The following is a 6,000-nucleotide window of genomic DNA, read 5'->3' as shown; positions in this document are numbered from 1 at the left end:
AGGTAAAAGATCTATAATAAATTCAATGTCACGTTCAGGTGGCATACCTGGCAAATCCTCCGGGAAGACGTCCGGGTACTCGCTGACCACTCTGATAGCCTCCATCGAACTTGCCTTCAACTGATTCACTGCACAATCTGCCGCCGACGGAAGTGTTACAACAAACTCAAATCTTTCACCTTCCTGGCTAGTGAGAACCACAGATCGCTTGGAACAATGAATCACTGCGTCGTATTTTGTCAACCATCCCATTCCGAGAATAATATCAATACCACTTGACGGCAATACTATCGGGTTGCACAGAATTCCTTGCCCATGATTTGTATTTTTACCCCGAGACATCGGTATACAGCCCTCATATTTCCCCCAGGTGAGTTTACTAACATGGAGCTAGGCATAGTGCATAGGGGAATGGAGTACTTAGCTACATATTCAGCAGAGATGAATGTATGCGATGCTCCAGAATCGAATAAAACTGATGCAGGGCGGAGTTGACAAGAAACATACCGAACACAACGTCCTGAGCTTCCTGAGCGGTCTCCGCAGCGACATGATTTACGCGCCCGCGGACGTAGTTTTGCTGACCCTTGTTGCTCTGGGGCGTCTGCGTGTTGTTTCGGGGCTGTTGCTGCTGCTGCGGTGTCTGCCTCTGTCCGCCGTGGTTAAACTGGCCTGGAGTGTTCTGGCCATTTCCCTTGGGACAACGGTTTGCATAGTGTCCCGCTTCCACCACCTGTAGCAAGTATTACCACCGGCGGGAGCAGTGGCATTGTTTCTCATCGGTGTGCCTGTAGGGGTGCCCTGGCGATTCTGCTGAAAGTTGGAGCGCTGTACTGACTGACTGGCATGTTGAGCTTGCTGCTGCTGCTGCCCCTGTGGTTGAAGCGCGGGTACTGACTCTGCCCGAAGTTGACATTCTGTCCCCCTGAGCGGAAAGGTGTCCCCTGCGGGGCGTTGAAGCGAGGACGTGCATTACTGCTGAACTGCGTCGATGACTCGTACTTCCTTTTCTGCTCACCCATCTCCTTGCGGGCATGCTCCACCATGATGGCTTTATCCACCATTTTCTGGAAACTGTCGAAAGTATGCACCATTAGTTGATATTTGATAGGACCAATCAGACCCTCCCTGAAGTGATCCTGCTTCTCCTCATCATCTGCGACATCTGCAGGGGCGTAACAAGATAGTTGGATGAACTTGTCACGATACTCACTCACGGACATTGCCCCTTGTTTCAATGCAAGGAACTCCTGCTTCTTGAGCTTCATCAGGCCCTTGGGTATGTGCTGCTCCCTGAATTTGCTCCTGAACTCCTGCCAGCCGATAGCGTCGGGTTGTCATGAGCTGCTGTGTAAGCATCCCACCAATCCGCTGCGGTCCCTTCCAGTCTGCCTGAAGCATAAAGAACCTTCTCCCTGTCGGTACACTGGGCGAGGTTGAGCATCTTCTCCATAGTCTTGATCCAGTCATCAGCCTGAAGTGGATCCGGCGAATGAGAGAACGTGGGAGGCTTGTGACTCATGAACTCCCTATGCCTGTCCCTTGCTGGTGGCGGTGGAGGTGGTGGTGCTTGGTTCATCTGAGCTTGCATGTTGGCGATGGTGTTCGCCATGTTGGTTAGCAGCTCAGTCTGGGCGGTGAGAAACTGTTCCATTCCTGCAGGTGGCGTCTGGTGCGGTTGAATTGGTGGCGGGTTAGGGTTGGTGTTGTTGCGCACCCTCCGTCGCGGCGCTGCAGGTTGATCAACTCCTGATCCGGACCTGGTGTTCACCATCTGATTGGGTTAGAGAAAAGAGACTCATGAATCCAATCATGGAAAATGGATAGGAACAAGGGCAAGATAAAGATAGCAACGGAAAAAAAAACAACCCCAAAATTTTACTAACTATATATTTGTATTAATAACTTGATATGGTTGTGGTCATCACTCCACAACCTATCGCAATTATTACAAAGATCCAACTCAACCATTGTCAAAAAACCAAGCGCACTTTCACATTAATCTAGTTTAACACACTATTAAGGTCGTTCGTACTAACGATTACAAAAGACTCTTAGAAAACTCCTATCTTAAAAAGAAAATTTACTCCTATCTTAACTCCTAAATCTATCCTTTAACGGTAGGTGGTGCGGTAGCCGGGCTCTCCGTAATGAATGCGCTTGCGAGGGGGTGACTCCGGCAAGTATCCTTTGGTTCAATGCTGTCGCACTCCGGAGGTAACACTGAATCTCCTCTCAGCCGAGCCTCCAGAATTGCCTTCTCCCGGATGGTCTTCATCAGCTTCTTCTTGACCTCCTGGATCTCTGCTCCGGCTGCATCTAAATCCATGCTGAGAGCGGCGACCAGCTCCTGTGTGGTGTCCATGAGCAGGCTTCCTTCCCCAGGGGGTGGAGCAGGAATCTGCGCACATGTAGCTCCCCTCTTGCGTTGTGGAAACTGCTGGAACTCAGTGCCCTGGAGCTCTTCCTTGTAAGCGTAGCAAAGAAAGTAGAGTGCCCTCCTGGCAGCTTCACTTGTCCCTGCCTCCAAAGTCCTCCTGGCACCTCATCAATGTGCTTAGAGTATTCCACCCAGCATCCAGGTCTCTCATCCGGAACACAAATCAACACAGACACCAACCATTCTTCTTCCTGCTGTGCATTCTTGAACAAGTGAGCCTCAAAATGTGGCTTCCGCGGAAAGCCAATCCTCTGCATGGCCCTCCAGAGAAGTGCGGGGAATGGGCCCTCGGCAGATTCCAAGTGAAGTATCTGCTTCCCGTAGCGAGGCTCAGGTGGTGGTGGGGTCGTGGCGATAGCTGGCTCCGGACCATCATCTGAATCGTCATCGTCATCTCCTGGCGCATCGGAGTCCTCAGCATCACCCTTATCCTTGTCTCCATCTGCGGCACCTGAATCACCACCATCCCCTCCTGCAGGGCCCTCATTGCTGCCACTTGAGACCTCTGGATGGTCGTCTGGCAACTCCATGGGCTCCTCCTCAGTGTCGGTGTCCACCCATCCTCCGTTGGAATGGTCATAGTGATGGTCATCCAGTGGGTCGGACACTTCCTGCGAGTGATGAATTGGATGCGGTGGTCCACGGGTGCTCTTACGGGCAGTCTGCCTGATTCTGACCATCTGCAACAGAAGCGAGAGCAACGCAAGATAGAGAGCATTTAGAGGAAATGCTATGAGTGACCTTAAAGCAAGATGGCATTTTTGCAAACATCAACACACTTGAGAGACAAGCATGTGTTCAAAGAGAAAAAGGTAGGAGAATAACGATATAATCAAGGAAATAAGCAGTTTTCAAAAGCAAGAAGGCAGAAGCTTGGCTACTAAGCAAGATAAGACTTAAAATTCGACCATTACTAGCTAGGCTAACGTCCTACAGTCAACACGGCTCTGATACCACTTCTATCACACCCGGTTTAGAAAAGGTAACCGAATGCATCCCATATGTGCGCCAGGATCAAGTTCCGCACATACAGTAGACGTCACAAGCGAATATCCGAACAATGCTTTAACGAATAAGAGTATAATAGTACTTTATTACATGACCGACAGTCTTAACCTTAAATGAATAAACAAGCGTCGATAGATAGCAGCGGACACCAACTTCACAGGCAGTTGACTGGAAGACACACGCCTAGAAATCTCCAATATCTTCGGGAAACTCCGGAAAGTTGTCTTGTTCTGAGCAGCATTGGTTTTAATAAAGCAAGCGTGAGTACACTTATGGTTGGTACTCAGCAAGTGGAGTAAATTATATGACATGCAAGGCCAATTCAAGGATAAGCTGACACGGTTTGACTGCGATAAGCATTTTAGTTGGTCAAGTTTTATTTAGCAAGCATTAACTAAGTTTAAGTTTATACCGTCCCTTATATAAAGACTGAGTAAATAAACAACATCAACCATAAAGATTAACAGCTTAAATCATCTTTAAGTTCAATTATCATGTGAGGGTCCAAGCCGCTCTTAACCGTGAGCACGGCTGATATATCAGTTTTCACTCTGCAGAGGTTGTACACTTTACCCACAGCTCGTGTTTCCCTTTACGCCCGGGTTTGCAAAGCCCTTAAACACTTCCAAGGTGAGTGGCAGGGATTCACTACGAGGCCTTTACAAAGATTCCCTAACTTGTATTGGTCCGCTAAGGTTTCAGGCCGCAGTGGTCATAACCCTCCCTAATGAGGAAGACGCCTTACCCAGGATTATATCTACACCACAAGAGGACCGGGCTATACCCCATCAACGCACTCCCCTCTTGCCCTTTCGGTAAGACCTTTACAAGCCAAGGTTTCTAATTAATTAGCCAAGACCAGAGCCATATAGTATTGTGGTTGTACTGTTTTCCTGGGTGGTTCTCCATGTTCCAATTCATTCGATAAACTTGTTTGATTGCCATAACAATATTCCAAAGGACATGAGAGATATAGGAAGCAACATGATTTCCAAACATCCAGAAACTATTATTAAGCAACTAGCGTAGCTATAACATAAATAAAACAACCCAGGTTTAAACAAGGAAGTTAAATAAAATCTAGTCATATCCTTAATTGGGTTCCATCATATTCTAGACACATGCATGCATAAAAGTAAAGGTGTAATCGTGACATTAATAGGACTGTAAACATGATCAAGAACCACTTGCCTTCGTTAGCAAACTACTGCTGCTCAGGAAATTCTTCAAAGTCTTGCCCCTGCAGATCCTCGAACTGCGCACCGTCTAACGTCGCACACGAGCACATACAAACAAGCAAATAAAATAAAATAAGAACAGTACACCAATCCATGAAAACAGAACAAAATAATATTTTAAAAACGTTGTACCAGTCGTAAGGATCGCGTGAGCGCAAGAATCGATGAAATCGGAGTTAAAACGGAGAAATTAGAGCTAAAACGGGGTCCCAGGGGCTTATCTGCGAAGATTTAGATCTAAAAGGACCTAAAACAGAGAAACCAGGGGCTAGATCGTAATTAAACCCTAGACAGAGGGGTTAGAATGCAAAATCTAGAGATAAAGCACGGCGGGTTTGATTTTGAAAAACCTCAGGGGCCTAAATAGAAGAATTTGGACCTAAACGCGAATACTTTTGAATTGGGCAGGACGGCGGGTTGGTTTCGGGGAAACTTAAGGGCTTATTTGCAAAAGAGGCGCAGGTTGACCGGTATCTGACTGTTTGACCCGCGATTGGATCTGTTCTGGGCCATCGGATCTCGATCGGGCGGCGGGGATCGCGCTGGCGGGGGAAGACGGCACGGGAGTGGCGGCGGGGCGCCGGCGGCGAGCTGGAGGCGGCGGCAACTCGCCGGGGAAACGCGAAATCGCGTCCCCGGCCTCGGTTTCGAACGCGATTTGGACGGGGAGCTAGCTCACGACACGGGGGTTCCAATTAGGGAGGAGAGAGGGAGAGGCGGCGGCCGTGGGCGGCGGCCGGCGGCGAGGGGTGGCGCGGGGCGTCGGTGACGGCCGTGCGGGCGCGGGAGAGCGGGAGGGAGGAAAAGGAGAGGCGGCAGGGGGTCCTCACCACCACGCGGTGCTTCAGGACGGCTCGAGCGACGGCGGGGAGCAAAGGAAGCGGCGGCGGCGGGCGCAGCTGCTAGGGTTAGGGCGGGGGCGGCGGCTGCGGTGTGGAGGACAGGGCACGGGGGCGGCGGCTTAAGTAGGGGGCGGCCGCGGGCGCCTGGGCGTGCGGGCCCGAGGCGGAGACGGCGCGGAGGGGCGGTCGAGCTCGGGCTCGGAACGGAGTCCGGTCGGTGCGGGGAAGGAGGAACCGAACGGCGGGACCCACGCGCCAGAGAGGGAAGGAGGGGAGGGAGCGAGCGGATCGGGCCGGGGCGTGAAGGGTTGGTGGGCCGCGCGCTCGGGAGAGACAGAAGAGGGAAGAGCGAGAGAGGCCGCGGCTGGGCTGCCAGGGGGAGCGGGCCGCGCGCGCAGGAGAAAGGAGGGAGAGGGAGGAGGGGGTGGCCGGCCGGGCTGGGCTGGGCCCAAAGGGGAGAAAAGAGGGGGGA

The sequence above is a fragment of the Panicum hallii genome, chromosome 1, assembly GCF_002211085.1.
Source record: "Panicum hallii strain FIL2 chromosome 1, PHallii_v3.1, whole genome shotgun sequence".
Lineage (NCBI taxonomy): Eukaryota > Viridiplantae > Streptophyta > Magnoliopsida > Poales > Poaceae > Panicum > Panicum hallii.
This window is presented reverse-complemented; position numbering follows the sequence as displayed.